Source organism: Lithobates pipiens, unplaced genomic scaffold (genome assembly GCF_037356315.1).
Source record: "Lithobates pipiens isolate NorthernLeopardFrog02 unplaced genomic scaffold, aLitPip1_a1.2 Scaffold_19, whole genome shotgun sequence".
In the NCBI taxonomy this organism is placed as follows: Eukaryota; Metazoa; Chordata; class Amphibia; order Anura; family Ranidae; genus Lithobates; species Lithobates pipiens.
Genome location: NW_027507764.1, coordinates 153354373 through 153377470, shown reverse-complemented (window position 1 = coordinate 153377470; position 23098 = coordinate 153354373). Strand labels below are relative to the sequence as shown.

The window sequence follows — 23098 nt, the reverse complement described above, 5'->3', positions numbered from 1 at the left end:
CAACCAGGTCCTCTTTCACCCAGCTACCTTTCCTTTTTATCCTGTCTCTCCGAAAGAATGCATAGCCAGGAATATTAATAGCCCAGTCATATGAGGAATGAAGCCAAGTTTCAGTAATACCGATTACATCATAGCTCTCCTCATGCACCAGAGCTTCCAACTCACCTATTTTGCTTAGCAGACTTCTGGCATTGGCAAAAAATTAGAAATAATCTCACAATATGGTCAATGTTTCTCCTTCAGCGCTCATAGAAAAATTGTTATTTGAAATAACATAAGCAGTTACTATAATAAAAAAAAAAAACTATACTAGAAATATGTCAAAGCAAAGAAATACTAAAACATTAGTAGCACTAAATAATCTGAATAATTTAAGATTATTAAAAATTCCACTTTAGTGTAGATAAATAGAAAGTCCACTTTAGAAATAAGAATAAGCAGATGTGAATGTCAGATTGTCTGTCAAAAATATAGATCTAAATTCAAGGCGATCATCTTCACCACACCGCATGTGTAACAATCCCCCTAGGAAATCCACTTACCAGATAATATTGGGTTATATGCTTATCTTTCAATAGATGTTGCCAGACACTGCATACACTGCATCTAAATGTTGCCTATCACAAGCAAAGAACAAAGATGCACATAGCGTAATCCAGTACTAAAAAATGTGTTTATTTAACTATTCCCTAAGATTGCACACTTAAAATAAAAAAATATTAAGAAGGTATGTAACTACAATATATCACAAACCGCACGCCCCTGTGTGCCTCTCACTGTTCCAGTGGTGTTCCTGGGTAAGGTAGGCACTTACACTTCCTCTTTTCGGCTCATAGTACGTCTAGTATGTCAGTACATTCGTGTTTGTTGGCCAACAATTGTGTACCATTTGTATGCAACACAAAATCCAGGTTTGGACAAAAGTCTGAGGTTTTGTCTGCAGAAAATCAGATCGTGCATATGAGGCTTTACTTAGAAATCAGTACTCAACACTAGCATATATTGCTTTCACTTATACTTTTATTTTGCTTGGCATTTTCATTATTTAAAATATTTTGTTAACTCAACACATACATTTTTTTGAAGATATGAGATGTTAAACAACATTTACTACTTCACAAGTATATATTGTATAGTTATTTACTCCCAGGTTATTATAAATCAGCCATGTAGAAACACGGATGGTATTTCAGGAATATTCTTCTTTTGCAGACTTCCAAATTGAAACATACCTTTGTTATCAAGTAACAGCTTAAAGCTAAACTCGATATTATATATAAACAATATTTGTACTGTAAAAATAAATTAGCACGAACGGTGTATACCAATGTGTGTAAGTTGCAGTGTACATATGTCACTTTCACTGATCCTGTACAATATAGTAAGTGCCAAATGTCCAGTGCTGAGATTTGAAGTTCTAATTGTAGTACAGTAATCATAGTAGGTCACCCAATTTGTACCTTGTCCATTAAGAAAACATCTTGTGAACAGAGAAGGGGAAATTATTATGTTCATGTTTACCTCTTCCATTCACAGAAGTAGCTTGCATTCTGTGAAAAGAATTCAAGACCTTTTATCAATGGATGAACTGCAGAATAAGCAATGAAGTTTAAGTGTCAGACATTTAGAGCTAACTGTACTGTATGGGATGAATGAAAGAAAATGTTTGAAAAGAACACTGAAGCTCACACACATGGCATTAACTTTATTAGTGTCCATTTGTTTTTACAGTGCACATGTCCAAATACTGTTGTTGGCTGGAGTTAAGCCTTAATAATTATTATATGGCCCATGGTCTTTTAAGAGATCTGGAAAATATGTAAAGCATTGAGAAACAGTGGTTTAAACATTCTGTAGATAATGTGTTAAATTTTATTGACATTACATAGACATAGGTGGACACACTATTTGCCAAAGTAAAATCTGGCTTGCTGAGTATCCAGAACAAAGTGTTGCTTTTCTGTTGGGTAATTTAATTTGTTTTAGATAAGTTTCCATCTAAAACGAATGAGTCTCATTTGCCCAATTATGCTTAAAAAGAAGATAAATGCTTCAGTTCTATAAGCGCTAAATCCAGACTCCAAATTAGGCATTCGGTTAAGTCCTTTCTACATACTCATTGATTATGTAGAAACATTAGTACTTCATTATCTATTGTGTGATAAATATAAAAGTGTTCAAAATACAAAAACCTTTTCTGAACATAATACCATTATCCTAAACAAAAAGCATGATCTTTTATGAGATATATCTGAAAAATGCAGTAGCTTAAGCATAATAAGCACATTAGTCAAATATCAATAAACAAAAACACTTTATTCTTAAAAAATATATTGATCAAACAGCAGTTTGAATGAACAAAAAAAATAGATTTTTCAATTCCGATTCCTCTATCCACACACTCAATGTGGATGAAGGAATCCTTCTCCCTGTGATATTGTATTCTGACATCAGGGAACTATCTCTGGCATCAGAATACAAGGATCAGTGTTGCAGGATGTAGCCTGTTTATTTGGGAAAAACCGGACAGGTTGGTTGTACAGCCTACAGTCAAAGTAGATTGAATTGTGTACAACCAGCCAGCTCATACAAGGATTAAAATTTGTCTGGTCCTTGCTGAACTGACTGATTTTCAATCCATGTGTCCCTGGCTTAACAGACATAGTGTAAAGGAACTGGAACATTATTTGCTTGAAAGCCTGCAGGCTGCTTTAAATGGGGAAAGTGCTGATACTTCTTCACATTCCTGTTGGCCCATTTTTATAATGTGTAAATTGTATATAAAGTGATCTTGCGCAGCAAAATATATTAAAAACAATTAAGGTAAAAATCCCAACATGTAAAACCCACATATGTGTATCCACGTGAAATGGGACAAAAACAGATACATCAATGTGCGACCTTAGGATTAAGAGGCTATCTGCGGAATAACCAGAATACATGGACCTTTAGGTGTATGTGTATTCATTTACATCACACATATTAGATCCATCCATCTGTGAAGACACTATAAACTTTGCACTTTATTTTCACTTAAAGGACTATTTTACCCACATTTTGGGTTCAATCAACAAAGCTCACACACTAGGATAAGAATCCTTATTTTACAAAATGTGACAATTATTTTTGATTAAGTCCAATGAGATTTTAAAATTGCAGTCAAATGGCTCAAATAGAGACACATGTTAAAGCTTTGCAAATTACAGTAAGCCTTCTGTCACAAAAATGTGTATTCTGAATGGAATGTGCCCATTTAATGTGATCCTGTAACCAGAACAAGTGATATTATGCAAGTGTGTTAACAAATTTGGAAATTGGAACATACAGTCATTTATTAGACTAGTTCTAGCAGATGCAGGTTTTGCTGTATTTCCACTGTAGTTCTGTATGTTTTACATAAAGATGTTGAAATATTGATAATCCAGGTACTGGCTCTGCTATCACAATAAGTACAGGCAAAATAGTTGCAAATTACAATACTGAAATATGTATGCTTCAAAAGTAGTAAGTGGTCAATTTTCAAGACCAGACAGCATTATTAGCCAGAGTCAGGTGACTAGTTTGTGCCATATATCTGTATCACCAGTGTTGAAATATCTTGACTTTCAGTACTAAAAACAACTTTGTGTTCCTTCAATAAATTAGAAGTGACTGTTTACTGACTGCATGCAGGCAAATAGAATCATCATATGAGAAGGTATCAGTTGATGAAGCCTCCTACTGTGTGCTCCTTACCACTGTTTCCGAAACGATGGGTTGGTACTGAGATTGGGTAACAAACATGTTTCTGATGGATCGCTACATGGTAGTGTAACAAATGCCTAATTTGTCCAAGCATGAAATCAGTGGTGAGTGATATAGCATACTTTATTTTTCTGTATTCCTAATATGATTAAACTGTCCCATAAAGTGTTCAATTCTATAGAAAAATATTGTAATAAATAAACCTACCCATGACACCACCCCCCACTAACAAACTTTAACTACTTCCCACCCGGCCAATGTACATATACAGCCGGGTGGGATCCGCCTCCTTCTGACTGGACGTTCAGGAACATCCTTCAGAAGGAGGGGGATCGCGCGTGTGCCCACGCAGCGGCGCAATCCCAATGTGCTTGTGTCACCCGGACACGGCGCATCTCGGATTGGCAGGAGGGCTCTGTGATTGGCCCTCCTGATCACATGACGGCCGCGTCCAATCACAGCCGTCATGTGATCTAAACAAACAGCTGGTTGCTAGGCAACTGGCTCTCCTCTCCTCACACGGAAGTCGTCGCTGAGGAGAGGAGAGTAGATTGCTGCAGCCAGCTGGTGATCAGTGAGTATGAGCTGTTTTTACAGCTTTTTACTCACTGATCACTAGTCTAGTGTAAACCTAAAGTGTAAACACACATGTCCCCAAAACACACATGTCCCCACACATGCCCCCAACACACATGTCCCCACACATGTCCCCAAATAATAAAAAGACCTGTCCCCAAAAAAAAAACACATGTCCTCCACATATGTCCCACTAAAATCACATGTCCCAATGATTACCTGCACACATATGTACGTGTTTACCTGCACACATCTGTACATGATCATTTGCATACATATGTCCGTGATCACACAAACCAATTATTATACACTTAACGGAATTTTTTTTACCAAAAGCATGTAGCAGAATACATTTTGGCTAAAATTTATGACAAAATTTGATTTTATTGGATTTCTTTTAAAATAGAGAAAATAATTTTTTTTTTCCAAATTTCCACTTATTTTGCGCTTATATCTCAAAAAATAAAAACGCAGTCATGAATAAATACCACCAAAATAAAGCTCTATTTGTGTGAACAAAATGATAAAAATGTAATTTGGATACAGTGTAGCATGACCACGCAATTGTCATTGAAAGTGCGAGAGCGATGAAAGCTGAAAATTGGGCTGGGAAGGAAGGGGGTGAAAGTGCCCTGTATTGTAGTGGTTAAACCAATCACATAAATAGAACTGACAGCACAGGCGCATGAGTGACAGGGGGCAGAGGGAATTACACATCAAGTTTGTATTTTGCTAGTTGGGTGTGTAAAGAATAAAATCAAACTAAAAATGTATTTTTCTTAGTTTAAATAAAGCTTGCAGAAGAGTATGCAAAGCATTATATGGCCATTGTTATTTGACGTTGTATAGCTTTGCTTACGTGTTGAAAATAACTATTCTCTTGGGTCCTGGCGCATTAACAATCTTCTTGGGTCCTCAGAGGAAAAAAAGGCTTCAGAGTCCCCTTGTCAAAACACAATAGCATAGTAGGAGAGATCGCTGTACTAAAATTGCTAATAATTGCTAGTACAGCAATATCTTCGTTTTTTTCGTTCAGCCCACTGGTTTGAACAAAAATAAATAAAAATGAATGTGTGTCCCAGGTATTTGTCTGTATAACATAGTTGTCTGCCGGTGCCATTTTTAACCACTTAACAACTGGCCCATAGCCGATTAACGGCTTCAGGGCAGTTGTCTAACTCTAAGAGGCCGTTGATTAACGGCCTCCCAGAATTCAGCTCTCGCGCGGCCCCTGTGACCGCCGGGTCTGCAGAACCCGGCGCATCATGGATCACGCTCATCGCGGCTGTTTACCACGTGATCGCTCTGTCAAATGACGGAGCGATCACTTGTAAACAAACCGGCGTCATGTCATGACGCCGGTTCCTCCCTCCCCCTCTCTGTACCGATCGGTACAGTGGATGGAGAAGAGATCGGTGTCAGCAGTGCTGTGGGCTGCATCTGCAGTGCCCACATCGCTGCTCACCGAAATGTAACCCTTAATTTCCTGCCAATACTCTGAAATACTCTGCCATACCCTGCCAATCCCTGCCAATACTCTGCCATACCCTGCCAATACTCTGCATTACCCAATACTCTGCAATACCCTGCCAATACTCTGCCATACCCTGCCAATACTCTGCATTACCCAATACTCTGCAATACACACCAATACTCTGCAATACCCAATACCTTGCCAATACTATGCAATACCCTGCCAATACTCTGCAATACCCTGCCAATACTCTACAATACACGGCAATACTCTGCAATACCCAATACCCTGCCAATACTCTGCAATACCCACCAATACTCTGCAATACACGCCAATACTCTGCAATACACGCCAATACTCTGCAATACCCAATACCCTGCCAATACTCTGCAATACCCACCAATACTCTGCAATACCCTGCCAATACTCTGCAATACCCTGCCAATACTCTGCAATCCTCTGCCATACCCTGCCAATACTCTGCAATACTCTGCCATACCCTGCCAATACTCTGCAATACCCTGCCAATACTCTGCAACACTCTGCAATATCCTGCCAATACTCTGCCATACCCTGTCAATACTCTGCCATACCCAATACCCTGCCAATACTCTGCAATACCCTGCCAATACTCTACCATACCCTGCCAATACCCTGCCAATACTCTGCAATACCCAATACACTGCCAATACTCTGCAATACCCTGACAATACCCTGCCTTTTTTTTATTTCAGGCTTCCCAGCCTAGAGGTGAGATGTGGTGTCTTATTGACCCCATATTTCACTGTAAAGAGGACCTGCCATGCCTATTCCTATTACAAGGGGTGTTTACATTCCTTGTAATAGGAATAAAAGTGATCATAACATTTATTTTTGGGGAAAAAAATGCCAAACTAAAATAAATAAAGTAAAATGAACAATAAAAAAAAAAAAAAATTTAAAGTGCCCCTGTCCCCATGTGCGCGCATGCAGAAGCGAACGCATACGTAAGTCCCGCCCACATATGAAAATGATGTTCAAACCACACATGTGAGGTATCGCTGCAAACTTTAGAGTGAGAGCAATCATTTTGACCCTAGACCTCCTCTGTAACTAAAAACATGTAACTATTAAAAAAAATTTAAAGCGTCGCCTATGGGAATTTTTAAGTAGCGACGTTTGGCGCCATTCCACGAGTGTGTGCAATTTTGAAGGATGACATGTTAGGTATCTATTTACTCAACGTAACTTCATATTTCACATTATGCAAAGACATTGGGCTAACTTTACTTTTTTTTTTAAGCACAAAACTGTTTTTTTTTTTTTAAACGTGTTTGAAAAATTGCTGCACAAATACCGTGCGTGATAAAAAGTTTAAACGACAACCATTGTATTCTCTAGGGTCTTTGCTAAAAAAAATATATAATGTTTTGGGGTTCTATGTAATTTTCTAGCAAATAAATTATGATTTTTACATGTAGGAGAGAAATGTCAGAATTGGCCTGGGTGCTCTAGAACGCCTGATGGCGCTCCCTGCATGTTGGGCCTCTGTATGTGGCCACGCTGTGTAAAAGTCTCACACATGTGGTATCGCCATACTTGGAAGTAATAGCAGAATGTGTTTTGGGGTGTAATTTGTGGTATGCATATGCTGTGTGTGAGAAATAACCTGATAATATGACAATTTTGTGAAAAAAATAAAATAAGGGAAAAAATCTTGATTTTGCAAAGAATTGTAGGAAAAATTTGTAGGAAACAACCTCAAAAACCTCCCCATGCCTCTTACTAAATACCTTGGAATGTCTTCTTTCCAAAAAGGGGTCATTTGGGGGGTATTTGTACTTTTCTGGCATGTTAGGGTCTCAAGAAATGAGATAGGCCGTCAGTCCTTCGGGTGTGATCCATTTTCAGATATTGTCACCATAGCTTGTGGACTCTATAATTTTCACAAAAATCAAATAATATCCACCAATTTGTACTTATTTTTACCAAAGATATGTAGTAGTATAACTTTTGGCCAAAATGTATGAAGAAAAATTACTAATCTGCTAAATTTTATAACAGAAACAAAGAAAAAATTTTTTTTTTACAGAATTTTCGGTCTTTTTTCTTTTATAGCGCAAAAAATTAAAAACCCAAAATTAAATACCACCAAAAGAAAGCTCTATTTGTGTGAAAAAAAGGACAAAAATTTCATAGGGGTACAGTGTTGCATGACTGAGTAATTGTCATTCAAAATGTGAAAGCACCGAAAGCTGAAAATTGGTCTGGTTATTAAGGGTGTTTAAGTGCCCAGTGGTCAAGTGGATAAAGATCAGAGGCACTCGTAATTAGCTAAATTTTATCTCTCTATTTTCAATTTTGTCACAACAGAATACAGATCATCAGTTTATTTGAGCAATGTTACTTCAACAAAGGCATTTGTACAAATGAGTGTACATACAAGTGTCACATTTTTTATTAAAAAGCATTTAGGTCTTTTATGGATGACATCTAGTTGAGTCAGTGCAGTTATAAAGCTTGTTCTTCCCAACTCAACATATTACCTAAAGTGGGTATTTAATTTAAATGGCATGCTTGTTACTATTAATTTGCTGTAACATGAAACAAACGGCTTGATATTGAAGATTCTAGTGATTGTAGGAGAGAGTTCACTGATTGTATTGCCCAATGCCAGTTTCCTATTTACAGCCGTAATGACCCCATTGTGGCTCTTGCCTGCATGACTGGCCTATAATGATGTCTACTGGAAATCTTAGCATTTTATTCATTTTTTTCTAACTATCTCTTCCATAAAGAAATATGTTAATTAGTAACCAATAGATATAAAGATTGCTAGGGACAGTCCATTAATCCAATTTACCTCTGGAGTGTTGAGCTGAATTTCCAGCAACACTGCATTCAGAGCAGATTATAAATGTAATTTTTTGCATCATTAACTTGCCTGATCAATCCGAGACAGTAAAATCCAAATTAGAGGAAAGCATGGGCTGCAGTAATTTTCAGAAGCCCTGTGTTTTTTCTGGGAGATACAGTGCTTTGACTACAAGGGAAAGATTCCTGCTTGGCAAAATACTTGTCATATTTTGTATTTTGTAAAAAAAAATAAGCTATGCCCTGCGTCTTCCTAGTTTTATGCACTTTATGCTTTGGTTTTGATTAGAGCAATTATAGAGTATTTGCATAGTAATTGGGCATCATTAGTGCTGTTCTCATGCAGCTTATGGTGCATTAAAGTAAGTACTTTGTGTGATTTTGCCCTTCATCGAGCTGCATGCTTTTAAAGCTCTGGCACTTCCTACAGACTATGTTATTTGGATTCAACAATCCTGGTTAAAAGGCTTGCTCTATTCAGCATGTAGACAAAAATATGGACACTTTCTGGAAAATATCACAATAGAAAATTGCTTCTCATTTTCAATACATCATTTGTATTTAAAAAAAAGCAAGATTAAAATATCTGTGAGCAATCTAGAAAGCATTTAGCTCGTTTATTTCTTTACGAGCCAAAGTAAATAGTGTTATTATTTGTGTTTTCTATATGAACACACCTAACATTATATTCAGTGTTTGAATACTTAACAATACCACATACTGAAGATATTAACAGCTGCTAAAATATAGTGGGTGTATATTAAAGTTGTTATGCCGAAAAATTTAACTTACGGAAAGCCAATATTCATTTTAAAATGCAATGTGACTAACAATTGATTATTCTCCCCCTTCTTCATGCAGTAACATTTGGGATGTAAGTAGCAGCATTGGCTTGCTAGGTGGTCTAAATGTGCCCATGACATGCATTTACATTCCCTCTTTTCTCAGACTTCCTCACATACATTCATGACATCTCAGCATGGCTAGGTATCCTGTTTGTTAAAATAAAGGGTGGGGGGAGCCCAAATTACTACAAGGAGAAACAATAGCAGTTGTTCCCCACCAGGTTCCACAGAAATTAGACTGTCATCCGATCTTCAGTGCCTTGAAACAGTATTGGTACCCCTTGAAATGTTCCACATTTTGTCATGTTACAACCAAAAATGTAATTTTTAATTTATTGTGATTGTATGTGATAGACCACTAAATGTGGTGTGCATTTGTATTCATACTGCTTTACCCCTAACTAAAATCTAGTATAACCAATTGCCGTTAGAAGTCAACTAATTAGTAAATAGAGTCCACCTGTGTGAATTTAATCTCAGTATAAATACAGCTGTTCTGTGAAGCCATCAGATGTTTGTTAGAAAACCTTAGTAAACAAACAGCACCCTGAAGGACAAGGAACACACCAGACAAGTCAGTGATAAAGTTGTGGAGAAGTTTAAAACTGGGTTAGGCATTGACTTTCTTCTTTGGCGCCCCTCAAAAAGCAGACCCCCGATCATGTCCCCTACTCTCTCCCATTCCTTTGCGATTTGCGACACCCTGCATAAGCTGAATAATGTTACTTTCAGCTGGCACCCCCTAGCCCACATCTTTAATAACCCCGCCTTCCCCCGCGGTTTAAATATTAAAGCTTTTCAATGGTGGCTGGACAAAAGCCTTTACAGGATTGGTCACTTTTTTAATATGAATGGCCCCGTCACTTTGAAGCAATGCATCTCCCAACTCACCATGCCCCCCACGGAGCAGTTCCGCTTTCACCAGATAGTTCACTTCTTATGCACTCTCCTACCCACCAGTTCAGATCGCCTCGGGGTCACTCCCTATGAACAGTGGTGTGTATCGGCCATGGACATGAAGGGGGGAATCTCCCTGATCTACACAGCTCTGTCTACCCCCTCGGAGAAAACAAGTTATATGCAAAGCTGGGAAGGAGACCTTGACTTGGAGTGGGACATGGACACTTGGCACTCCTATTTCACGAGGGCCTTCGCAGGGATCCTTAATGTCTCCCTCATTGAAGCAGACGTTAAGGTCCTCACTAGGTGGTATCTGGTCCCGACCCGCCTAGCTAAATTCTACCCTCAGACCTCGCCTCTCTGTTTTCGAGGCTGTGGTCACTTGGGCTCCCTTCTCCATATCCTGTGGGAGTGTCCCCGGGTCAGAAGCTACTGGAACAAGATCTTCTCCCTGATCCGCAAGGTCACTGACGTTGCGGCCCCCCAAACTCCAGCTATAGCGCTCCTGAACCAGCCAATCCCTAAAATCTCTAAATACCAGCAATGTTTGATCCATTACATTCTCATTAGTGCCAAGATGACCATAGCCCGGTCTTGGAAGTCCCCAAGGGTCTCGTACCCAGCAGCTAAACAAAAAATCTCCTGGATTATGTTCCAAGAAAGGACCTCTAGTCTCATCATTGATAAATCTAAAAGATTCCAAAAAATCTGGGATCCCTGGGCTCGCTACGTAGGGGTTCTCCTCTAGTCCTAGAACGGGACGTAATTTTGACAACCAGTGTCACAGCGAGATCCCCGTCTTTCCTAAGGAGCTCCCCCTGACATGGGTACCTCCCCGACCCACTCCTTCCCCTTCCCCCTTTTCCTCTTCTGTCCCCTCTGCTTCTGTCCTGTCTTTCTCCTCCTCTTTACTCCGCCCCTCCCCTTGAAATCTTTCGTCGGGAGGTGATGGATATATGGCACAAGATCAGAGCCTGGACTGAGCAAGATTATTCGCTCCTACCTATCGGCCTGCAATGGCACTGCTGTCTTGTGGCCTGTAGGGCCTACCCCACTCTGGCCCCTCCCTTTGTATCCTTTTTGGGGGGTCCAGAGTCGGATCGCACTAATTGCTATGTTATCAGTCACTGAGTTTGTATGGTTGACATTCTTCCTTTTAAGTTGTCCTATGTCAGGCTTGATGCACACGGTATTCCTAGGGGGTTAGGGGTTTGGGGGGCTCTGAGCTCCTGGCACAGTCTGAGCCCATGTGGGGTGTCTGGAAGCTGGGCTCCCCAAAGGAAATTGGATTCTCCCCTTACCACTAAACCGTACCCCTCTCCCCCTCCCCTGGACTTCTCTTTTAGTAGCGGACTCCCATGTGCATCACTCGCTCCCCCCCAGTTCACACAAGCCCGGCATCCATGGCCTTTATCTTCGTGGATACTGTTAGCGGGTGCTATTCTCCCCCTTTGTATTGTTCCTTGGCATACTGTTTTTTGTTCCTTACCATGTGCCTTACTGCTGACTCTCCTGCGTAAGAGCAATTTGATCCATGTATCATCTTTGTTTCAATAAATATCTTTTAAACTCAAAAAAAAAAAAAACTGAGTTAGGTTATAAAAAAAATCCCAAACTTTGACTATTTAATGGAGCACTGTTCAATCCATCATCTGAAAATTGAAAGAGTATGGCACAACTGCAAACCTATCAAGACATGGCTGTGCACCTAAACTGACAGGTCAGGCAAGGAGAGCATTAATCAGGGAAGAAGCCGAGATTTCCATGGTAAACCTGGAGGAGCTGCAGATATCCACAGCTCAGGTGGGAGAATCTGTCCACAGGACAACTATTAGTCATGCCACAAATCTGGCCTTTATGGAAGAGTGGCAAGAAGAAGGCCATTGTTGAAAGTAAGCTATAAGAGGTCTTGTTTTCAGGTTGCGAGAAGCCATGTAGAGGACACAGCAAAAATGTGGAAGAATGAGGAGGAATGTGGAAGAAGGTGCTCTGGTCAGATAAGACCAAAATTTAACTTTTTGGCCTAAAACCAAATGCTATGTGTGGCAGAAAACGAACACTGCACATCAACTTGAACACACTGACATGGCGGTGGCAGCATCATGTTGTGGGGATGTTTTTATTCAGCAGGGACAGGGAAGCTGGTCAGAGTGGATGCGAAGATGGATGGAGCCAAATACAGGGCAATCTCAGAAGAAAACCTGTCTGCAAAAAACTTGAGACTGGGGCAGAGCCTCACCTTCCAGCAGAACAATGACCCTAAACATACAACCAGAGCTACAATGGAATGGTTTAGATCAAAACATATTCATGTGTTAGAATGACCCAGTCATGTCCAGACCTGAATTCAATTGAGAGCTACAAAGGCTGGGAGATTTTGACTACCATGAAATTGACAGGAATAAAGGTACTGCTGAACCAGTTACAGGGTAGACATTGTTTAACCTATTACAAGACAATGTATGGTAGAAGCCCCAACTAGAAATGATGCTCTGTTGGACCTGTCAATCTCAAACATTACCGCATTTATTATTAATGTTTGTATAAAGAAACATCTGAGTAGCATTGACCATAACACATTTCCTTCAATGTTAGCTGTAAATAACTAGTATATTACTGGTAATATAACACTTAATTTTAAAAGAGCAACTTTTCCAAGGCTAAGGGCTGTGCTCAAAGTGTTGGATTGGGATGGACTGTTGTCATTAACCACTTCAGCTCCGGAAGGATTTTCCCCCTTTCTGACCAGGCCATTTTTTATGATATGGCACTGCGTCGCTTTAACTGACAAATTGCACGGTCATGCGACGTTGTACCCATGCACAGTTTATGTCCTTTTTTTTCCCACAAATAGAGCTTTCTTTTGGTAGTATTTTATCACCTCTGTGTTTTTTACTTTTTGTGCTGTAAACAAAAAAAGAGTGACAATTTTGAAAAAAAAAACACAATATTTTGTACTTTTTGCTATAATAAATATCTCGATTTAAAAAAAAATTCCTTAGTTTAGGCCAATATATATATATATATTCTTCTTCATATTTTTGGTAAAAAAAAAAAATCACAATAAGCGTATATTGATTGGTTTGCACAAAAGTAATAGTGTCTACAAAATAGGGGATAGATTTATGTCATTTTTCTTCTTATTATTTTTTACTAGTAATGGCAGTGATCTGAGATTTTTATCAGGACTGCGACATTGCGGCGGACAGATCGGATACTTTTGATACTATTTTTTGACCATTGACATTTATACAGCAATCAGAGCTAAAAATAACCATTGATTACTGTATAAATATCACTGGAAGGGAAGGGGTTAACACTAGGCAGTGATAAAGGGGTTAACTGAGTTCACTAGGTGTGTTCTAACTATAGGGGGGATGGGACTGACTAGGAGGAGACCGATCGGGGTTAATACTTAGTATGAATACACGATCTGTCTTCCCTTCCCTAAGATAACCGGAATTTGTGTGTTTACACACACAGATCCGGGTTTTTGGTCTGTCACAAGCGATCGCGGGTGCCCAGTGGGCATAATGACTGCCCGGAACACACAATCGCTTGTGACAGAGCAAGAACCTGGATCTGCATGCCCGCCTGCTGTGATGTTTTAAAGGAGTGTTGTGCAGTTTCGGCGATTTGTGCAGCCACACCAACCTGCCACAGTAAAACTGCGGTGGCTGGTCAGCTAGTGGTTAAAGAATACAGAACAGAAATGGGAATACCAGAATTGTCTGTATGTAAACACACCACAAAGTATGCTCCCAAGAGTAAAAAGTTTCAAAGGCGAAAAATAAAACCTATGTAGCGCACATTCAAAGAACAAAATTATGTGACTAATAAGAAAAGAGCATATAAAAAGTTTCAAAGAACAAAACTGAATATAAAAAAAGGAATTCAACGCCATGAAAAATGCTAAACAATAATTGTTGCATGAGAGAGTAGAACAACGCCCCGCCCCCCCAAAATTCTTCAAATATAGTAACAATACTGACATAGCCCCTAATGATCTGCAATGACTCAAATTGATATGGTCCAGAAACATTTAGGCAAACTAAAGATGAATAAAGCTCCCAGACCAGGTGGCTTATACCAAGTGCCTGTGGTAGTGAGCCCTTGTGGATTGGCAACTCGCGGTTCCCTTGTGCTTGTACTACAGTAGCTAAGAAGGATACTGAGGCAGACAGATCTGTATACAGAGTGTGCTTCAGTGAGATGAGTATATTCTTCATTGTCATCTCAGAGATTGGTTGGTCTGTGGCAGGGAATGCATCTATTCTCGAGGGTTGCTGGGTGTCAGCGACTGGCAGGGTGAAGGAGGGATTGCTGGGCTGGATGAGATCTGTTTCATCTCTGCAGGGCTTTGATTTATCTGGGCTGGCTGTGGAGGGGGAGGCAGGGGGAGATGACTCACCATCCACCGCTGGAGAGGAGTAGAAGTGCTTCTGCTGCGTGAAAGTGAAGCCAGCATGTAGGGAGAGGATCCGCGCTGTGTGCTTGAGAGGGCCGTCGGTGTCCTCGGCTCATGTCTATTATGGGGAAGAAGTTTGTCAGCTATTGTGGCCCCTTCAGATGCTTTCTGTGCTTCAACATTGCATCCGGAGGTAGCAGGAGGTCCAGGGAATTGTGCAGACTAATTTTGCCCTGGGTATGTAGGCTAGAAGTAGTAGGTTTTTGCAGAGCAGAGGTGAGAATTCAGGCTTCCATCCGCTCCACTGGCAAACCATGCCCCCTTCTAAAGCAAGTTAAATATGTTTTTGTATTAAAAGAGATATAGGCTCCAGAAAGAGAGACAGAGACATAATTGTTCCATTGTACAAATCATTAGCACAATCTCATCTATATGAATATGCAGTTCAGTTTTGGGCATCAGTTCACAAAAAAGCTATCGGACAACTGAGGAAAGTGTGGAGAAGGGCAACCAAACTGATAAGAGGCATGGCGGACCTCAGCTAAGAGAAAAAGATTAGCTGTAGTGAATGTATTTGTTATTGAGAAATCATTAACGGAGGGGGTATGATCACCATGTATAAATATATAAATGGTCCATATAGTAAACCTGGGTGTTGAATTATTCACTTTTAGGTCATTACAGAGTACAAGGGGGGACATTTTATGTCTGGAGGAAAAGATATTTAAACTCCACATATGGAAAGGCTTCTTCACAATAAGTGTATATAAAGCATGGGTTGTGCTAAGTTTACTTTTTATTTAGCCAAAAGTGCCATGCTCAAATGAAAAACCTTCTTGCCTATAAAGAATAACTCCTCTATCACAATATTGCAAAAGTGCTGAACAGAAACCAAAAATGTTCAAAATATTCAAAAAGTATTGGTACCACTGCAGAGCCAGCCCGTCACCTTGGCTGGTCACCCCTACAGTGATATCAAGTAATTAAAGTGCCTTACAGCGCCTCTAGAATATGGAACCAAATATACTGTGGATGTGAGTGATAATCCAGATACACCTCAACAACAAACAGTACAAAGTCCCAAGTGAGTGATCACCTAGGAACACCCTTACAAAAATATCAAATAAAGTGCTTTATAGTGCCTTAAACCACATATAATAAAAAACAAATCACAATGTAACATAAATGTCCCAAGTGAGTGATCACTCCTATACGAAAAGTGCACAGTGCATATATAGATAAACAATTGCTTCAGTGCTGATTGGTTCCTCTTATTTAAAAAGTGCTTCTTTTCAAGTATAAAGTGCTTCTTATGATCACCAACCAAGTCATTTTACCACCACCAGATGAAATGGCCACTCACCAGACCTAATCTGCGCTTTTAGTTCATTAAGGACTAAGTAGGCCCTGCCTACTTAAGCTGTCCAGCCCAGATGATCTCTGCCTTGGTCACACTCCTGTGTTCTTGTTAAAGACTTACTTGGCTGACATTCCTTCTGGCTCCAGATTCTGCTTGCTGTTCTACTACGCTTATCTCTGGCTCCCTGACGGTTTGGTTTGTCTGAATATCCATTCAGGTTTCCTAACTCTGGCTATGTTTTGACTATGTTTACTCTGTTTACCTTCTTTCAATATTATTAAACATGTGTGATTTAATTGTACTTCTGTCTCAGTCTGATTTAGGGTTTCTGACAGTATAGGATATAATGGTATGTGCTTTGTACTGGATGGCTATGCCAGCACTATGTGATGATACTTTGCACTTTGTATGCTTTAAGGAAGGTAGAAATACGATGCATATTCTGTTTGCATATTGGATTGAATTTATACTTTTGAATAAAGTAACTTCTTGATTTAAAAAACAAATCTAAATTCCCTCATATTGTGGCCAAGTTTATATGATCATTTTTTATGCATTCTTTAATACACACTTTATATTTCATTTATGTCATAGTTGTACACCTTAAACTATGTAATTAAATATTCTAGATTTTAACAAATGATAATTAGGTAACTTTGACACAGGTTAATACAACGTTAAAACTAAGGGCCGGTTCACACAGGGGGCGACACGAGGCGACACTACTTGGGAAGCCAAGTCGGATCCGACTTGTATCCGACTTAACAGCGCGACCTGGGGCGACTTACAAGTCGCCTCCAGGACAGGGAACTGTACAAGTGAGCTTTCACCCCTTGTGACATCATTCCTGTTCCTGTCTTCTTCCTTGTTCCTGTTTTTGACAGTCTTTCTGTGTCCAAAATGCTCTCTGTGCGTTACCTTATGTCAGCTGTCCTAACAGCTGGTTTGGCAGTACTGATGGAAGAGGAAGAAGAAGAAATGAAGCGGAGGAGGAGGATGGGAAGAAGACGTCGCTACTGGATCCATCCAATCATTGCCAATCGACATAACAGAGGGCAGTTCTGGGCTATGTATGAGAACTTGCGTAGGTTTGATGACAAGTTTTTCAAGTATACACGGATGTCGATCACAAGGCAAGTACATATGCTGTATGTCAGTGTCCACTTTCCACGTCACTTGCCACAAGTTGTGGATTGTCGATCTGCCACGTCCCTTGCCACATGTGCCATGTCACATGCCACGCAATGTGCCGCGCTTGGCACAAGACGTGCCACGAGACCTGCCATGGGTGCCACGGGAAGTGGCACGGGTGCCACGGGACCTGCCACGGGTGACACGGGACGTGCCACGGGTGACACGGGACCTGCCACGGGTGACACGGGACGTGCCACGGGTGACACAGGAAGTGCCACGGGTGCCACGGGACGTGCCACGGGACGTGCCACGGGTGACACGGGAAGTGCCACGGGTGCCACGGGAAGTGCCACTGGTGCCACGGGTGCCACGGGACGTGCCACGGGTGCCACGGGAAGTGGCACGGGTGCCACGGGACGTGCCACGGGTGCCACGGGACGTGCCACGGGTGACACGGGACCTGCCACGGGTGACACGGGACGTGCCACGGGTGCCACGGGACGTGCCACGGGTGACACGGGAAGTGCCACTGGTGCCACGGGTGCCACGGGACGTGCCACGGGACGTGCCACTGGTGCCACGGGTGCCACGGGACGTGCCACGGGTGCCACGGGTGCCACGGGTGCCACGGGACGTGCCACGGGTGCCACGGGACGTGCCACGGGTGACACGGGAAGTGCCACTGGTGCCACGGGTGCCACGGGACGTGCCACGGGACGTGCCACTGGTGCCACGGGACGTGCCACGGGACGTGCCACGGGTGACACGGGAAGTGCCACGGGTGCCACGGGACGTGCCACGGGTGCCACGGGACGTGCCACGGGTGACACGGGAAGTGCCACTGGTGCCACGGGACGTGCCACGGGACGTGCCACTGGTGCCACGGGACGTGCCACGGGTGCCACGGGACGTGCCACGGGTGACACGGGAAGTGCCACTGGTGCCACGGGTGCCACGGGATGTGCCACGGGACGTGCCACGGGTGACACGGGAAGTGCCACGGGTGCCACGGGACGTGCCACGGGTGCCACGGGTGCCACGGGACGTGCCACGGGTGCCACGGGTGCCACGGGACGTGCCACGGGTGTCACATGACTTGGCACAGATGGGACATGACAAACCAGAAGTAGTGTGTTTGCTAGCAGTAATTGTTCACAAATATGTGGCCTTAAAGTCATGTTGCTAAAGCATTTTTCAAGAGTAAAATAGAGTAGTTTTCCCCTTCGACATTACCTGTCACAGGTGTCACACATTCCACACTTTGTGTATTGTCTACTTAACACATGACTTGCTACGTCACCTCACCCTAGCTAAATCCCTTCAATCGGATGATTTATATTTGGCATATTGTTGATGCGATAATGTGTGTGTGTGTGTGTGTGTGTGTGTAGATACCAGTGGTTTATATTTATTATTTTCTAACATAGATGATTAACAAAATTTTTTTGGTTTGTTGCAGTTTTGATGAATTGCTTGGTCTGGTTGACATCCATCTTGAGCGACAGAACACAACATACAGGAAGAGTATCTCAGCCATTGAAAGACTAATTATTACATTAAGGTAAACTGTCTTTCTGGTGCGCAATACACTTTGCATCCTCACAGCTCAGCGCTACAATTAGCGTGGAGGAGCAGAGCAGGATAGCTGCTGAGTGTCAGCAGCTCTCACATCTTGGAGGGGATAGAAGAGACCCATTGATGTTTGATTATTATTTTTTGTGTGAAGGAGCAGCAGATGAAGCTTTGCTCCAATGCTGCAGCCACCTAGGTAATTATTTTTGACCTAAAAAAACATAGCATGTAATTAAATGTAATATACTCAAACATACCACACATTAGCAAAACATAAACTTTTTTTAATATGAACAAAATTTTTGAAAAAAACATCAACAAACAGTAACTTTTAAAGAAATAACATTAGCACTTTTATTCTACGAAAAATCAAGACATTAGAAAAACTATAAATTGTGGTACGATGGACCAAAATTGTCACCTTCAGTGGAAGGAATGGGGGAAGGTGTGGGTTGGACACTTTCACGTGTGGCCATTGCAGGGGTAGGAAATGGATAGGGCATGGGGGGATTTGCGCTTTGTGTGTTGTTGCCATACTCATCACAATATGGCCTATAACGAGGGGAATAGTAGGGGTGGGTTCTGGGTGGCGGGGGATTGTAATAGTTAGGGAAGGGTACAGATGGGGGTGGTGGTGGGGCAAACGCTGGAGAGGGGGCACTGGTGGCAGGCTGGTGGGCTATATTTGCCTCAAGCATATCTATAATGTTTTTCATAACATATGCCTGGCGCTCCTGCGGGATTTTTTTGAGCATTGCTGCCACCATAATACCAAATCCGCTTTCCGCACTCTCCATTTCAGTTAACTTTGTATTCATCCGCTCCATCAGTGACGCAAAACGTTCCAAGTTGTTCTGTAGTCTAATCGGTCTTCCCGATCTTCCATGGAGAGCGGGACGGTCTGGTTCCTGTCTGCCCTCAGGTTCCTCGACCTCAGCCATGCTGAGATTGGCCGCCTGGGAATCCTCAACTGTTTCAATAGAGTTTAGGCCAGGACTCTGTATTAAGGACGGAGAAGGTGCCCCTTCCTCTCCGCTGGGAGCAGTGGCCGCCGCAGCACATTGGGCCGATGTACCTGGCTGTTCCAGGTGCGGCATACTGGATTGTGTTCTGCATGAAAGATAGAATACAATTATTATAACCTTATCCAACTGTATAGTATCACTGTCCTAATATGAAAGATATTATCTTACGCTCTAAGATCCATGAACGGCCTCAGGAATTCCATCTCCTCCGCATGGATATAGGGTGCTACTCTTTTCCCCCCGGAACCACTTCGTTGGTTTAATATTTTTTTTAAGTAGCGATTGTAGCAATCGCGGAGCCCCTTCCACCTGGTTTGTAAGATGGTCACTGCAAAACATAAACAGGAACATAATCAATTCTTTTGTTTTTCAGATACCTTGCAACAGGTCATTCAATTGTAAGTCTACATTATGAGTTCATGGCTGGCAAGTCGACTATCAGCTATATCATCCGAGACACCTGCAAAGTTTTATGGGACGTGCTTAACACCATGGTGATGAAGAGGCCGACACCTGAAACATGGCGTGATATAGCAAATAAATTTTGGAGTAGGTGCAATTTTCCCAATTGCATTGGAGCTATCGATGGGAAGCATATACGTGTACAAAAGCCTGTGGGTAGCGGGAGTATGTACTTTAACTATAAAAAATATTGCTCCTTTGTACTGCTCGCCGTTACAGATTCCAACTACTGTTTCACATATGTAGACATTGGATCCTATGGAGGTAGCTGTGATGCAAGGATTTTTGGAAATTCATCCTTTGGTGAAAGACTACGGGAGAATCTACTTGGTATTCCTGAAAATTGCCCCCTTCCTGGCACAGCTGAACCTGCGCTACCCTATGTGTTTGTTGCGGATGAGGCCTTTGCATTGGGTGAACACATGATGAGGCCTTACTCTAGTAGGAACCTGTCCACTCCTAAAAGGATTTTCAACTACCGGTTAACAAGGGCAAGAAGGGTGGTTGAATGTAGTTTTGGTATTCTAGCCAATAAATGGCGCTTTCTACATACTACAATAAGCTTAAACATTGAAAATGCTATAACTGCTGTAAAAGCAGCATGCGTGCTGCACAATTTTGTCAGAGTCAGGGACGGATATTGTTTTGAGGATTCTCTACAACACGACATGGAAAGTGCACGCATCAGTGCTACAAGGGGATCCACTGATGGTGCCACAGTGCGCGATCAATTTAGATCCTATTTCAATTCACCGGATGGTGAATTGCCGTGGCAGATGGACGCCATTTCATAATCAAATTCATAAATATTTTTACACAAATGTTTTGATTTCATATCAAGTATCTTTTTGGGAATTTTTGAGTACGGTTGTTAACATGTGCTGATATGGATTATTGTTTTGTAATTAAAGTTGTCTGATATGTTTTTTGTTATTTGTTATTATATGTTCAATAAATTTCATATGTTAAAATTAGGTTGAAATTACTTTTGATGTGGTTATATTGTTCAATCATTATTGTAATAAAATTATCATAGTGCTACACATCAGTGATAGACTTCCCAATGTTGCTCCGTAATCTTGCCCTAGAGTTAATAGGCACCATTATGAACCCCAAGTGCCATGTGACCTGTAATGAGCGCCATGTAAAATGTTACATGTGGCACGTCCCGTGGCACCCGTGGCAGGTCCCGTGGCACCCGTGGCACGTCACGTGTCACCCGTGGCACGTCCCGTGGCACCCGTGGCACGTCCCGTGGCACCCGTGGCACGTCCCGTGGCACCCGTGGCACGTCCCGTGGCACCCGTGGCACGTCACGTGGCACCCGTGGCACGTCCCGTGGCACCCGTGGCAGGTCACGTGGCACCCGTGGCACCCGTGGCACGTCCCGTGGCACCCGTGGCACGTCCCGTGGCACCCGTGGCACGTCCCGTGGCACCCGTGGCAGGTCACGTGGCACCCGTGGCACGTCCCGTGGCACCCGTGGCACGTCACGTGGCACCCGTGGCACGTCCCGTGGCACCCGTGGCACGTCCCGTGGCACCCGTGGCACGTCCCGTGGCAGGTCACGTGGCACCCGTGGCACGTCCCGTGGCACCCGTGGCACGTCCCGTGGCACCCGTGGCACGTCCCGTGGCACCCGTGGCACGTCCCGTGGCACGTCACGTGGCACCCGTGGCAGGTAACGTGGCACCCGTGGCACGTCCCGTGGCAGGTCACGTGGCACCCGTGGCACGTCCCGTGGCACCCGTGGCACGTCACGTGGCACCCGTGGCACGTCCCGTGGCACCCGTGGCAGGTCACGTGGCACCCGTGGCACGTCCCGTGGCACCCGTGGCACGTCACGTGGCAGGTCACGTGGCACCCGTGGCACGTCCCGTGGCACCCGTGGCAGGTCACGTGGCACCCGTGGCACGTCCCGTGGCACCCGTGGCACGTCACGTGGCACCCGTGGCACGTCCCGTGGCAGGTCACGTGGCACCCGTGGCACGTCCCGTGGCACCCGTGGCACGTCCCGTGGCACCCGTGGCACGTCCCGTGGCACCCGTGGCACGTCCCGTGGCAGGTCACGTGGCACCCGTGGCACGTCACGTGGCACCCGTGGCACGTCCCGTGGCACCCGTGGCACGTCCCGTGGCAGGTCACGTGGCACCCGTGGCACGTCCCGTGGCACCCGTGGCACGTCCCGTGGCACCCGTGGCACGTCCCGTGGCACCCGTGGCACGTCCCGTGGCACCAGTGGCACGTCCCGTGTCACCCGTGGCACGTCACGTGGCACCCGTGGCACGTCCCGTGGCACCCGTGGCAGGTCACGTGGCACCCGTGGCACGTCCCGTGGCTCCCGTGGCACCCGTGGCACGTCACGTGGCACCCGTGGCACGTCCCGTGGCACCCGTGGCACGTCACGTGGCACCCGTGGCACGTCCCGTGGCACCCGTGGCAGGTCACGTGGCACCCGTGGCACGTCCCGTGGCACCCGTGGCACGTCCCGTGGCACCCGTGGCACGTCCCGTGGCACCCGTGGCACGTCCCGTGGCAGGTCACGTGGCACCCGTGGCACGTCACGTGGCACCCGTGGCACGTCCCGTGGCACCCGTGGCACGTCCCGTGGCAGGTCACGTGGCACCCGTGGCACGTCCCGTGGCACCCGTGGCACGTCCCGTGGCACCCGTGGCACGTCCCGTGGCACCCGTGGCACGTCCCGTGGCACCAGTGGCACGTCCCGTGTCACCCGTGGCACGTCAC

The 23098-nt window shown here is 43.7% G+C and overlaps 1 protein-coding gene and 1 long non-coding RNA gene across 4 annotated transcripts in view; one reads left to right on the top strand and one right to left on the bottom strand.

Moving 5' to 3' along the window:
- The window catches only part of ZNF385D (zinc finger protein 385D), a 506733-nt gene that overhangs the window by 193080 nt on the left and 290555 nt on the right, over nt 1-23098 (top strand). The gene's annotated exons all lie outside the window — the stretch shown is intronic.
- On the bottom strand, nt 19196-20266 carry LOC143996391 (uncharacterized). Its single transcript, XR_013277548.1, has 2 exons — nt 20060-20266; nt 19196-19976 (listed from the first exon to the last, which is right to left on the bottom strand). It is a non-coding gene; the product is annotated as an uncharacterized LOC143996391 (long non-coding RNA).